General features: G+C 38.5%; 1 pseudogene; it reads right to left on the reverse strand.

Annotated features, from left to right (window-relative positions):
* LOC107701449 (NACHT, LRR and PYD domains-containing protein 12-like) overlaps positions 1–1,185 on the reverse strand; it is a 29,677-nt pseudogene that overhangs the window by 13,467 nt on the left and 15,025 nt on the right.

The raw sequence follows: 1,185 nt of genomic DNA on the forward strand, positions 1-1,185 counted from the left end.
CCAAATCTGACCTCAGAAGACTTCAGAGGGTAGTCCGGACTGCTGAGCGAATCATTGGTACAACCCTCCCTTCTCTCCAAGAACTGTACTCATCAAGAGTGAGCAAAAGGGCTGGCAAAATCACTCTGGACCCCTCACATCCAGCACACTCCCTCTTTGAACTGTTGCCATCTGGTCGACGCTACAGAGCTCTGAGCACCAGAACGACCAGACACAGGAACAGTTTCTTCCCTCAGGCCATCCATCTCATGAACACTTGACAATAACCAGTGGTGGAAAGAGTACTGAAAAATATACTGAAGTAAACATACCATTACCTTCCAAAAAATGTAGTGTGAGTAGAGTAAAAGTACTTGTCCAAAAAACTACTTGAGTAAGAGTAAAAGAGTAGCTTATTTAAAAGTACTCATGAGTAGTGAGTACTGAGCTGTGGATTCTACCCCTGGATTATAATAAACGCTGTATAATAAACGCTGTGGATTATAATAAACGCTGTACACCGCAATTTGTACATTTTAAAAACGTTGTACATTCTATAATTCACATTATCTTGTTTGTCATAAAGAATGAAGAATATCTATCATCCAGCAGTTTTAATTTTGACTGCCAACTCTTTAAAATACATCAAAACTGCACAGAAACAGTATTCAGTTGAAGAAAAGATGAAAGTTATTCTCAGTACAATCATCCCCATTTAAATCATAAAGTTTGACAAAATCAATTTAAAATCATGTGTAAGGCCACTGAGACAGCATATGCTGTTGTTACACATAGAATATGAATGTTTAGAACAGTGCAAATACAAACACCATTAGAAACTCATAGTTCAGCATCACACACCGTGATATGGGTTCAAATGAGAGCCCATTTCTCTCCAAAACGGTGCCAGGTTTAGCGCTTTGCAATAAAGAAATAAAAATAACTAAACTTGTTAATTTATGTTAGAATTTTAACATAAATGCACATTGTTCTAGAAGGATGGCAAATTCATGCCCAATAAGGTGCAGATTTGGTCCTCAATTTGAAACACTTTTTCACAGCGTGCATCACGCGCTCAAACTCATCAAAAGTTTCTTTGTTCATTATCCGGGAAAACTGTACATCTGCATTAATCAGCACTTGTCTCAGCCCCAAAACCGTCCACTTTTTGATTGGAGGGATGGTTGGTGTGGCCGAGACAAAAGA

Source organism: Sinocyclocheilus anshuiensis, unplaced genomic scaffold (assembly GCF_001515605.1).
Source record: "Sinocyclocheilus anshuiensis isolate Anshui unplaced genomic scaffold, SAMN03320099.WGS_v1.1 scaffold2476, whole genome shotgun sequence".
In the NCBI taxonomy this organism is placed as follows: domain Eukaryota; kingdom Metazoa; phylum Chordata; class Actinopteri; order Cypriniformes; family Cyprinidae; genus Sinocyclocheilus; species Sinocyclocheilus anshuiensis.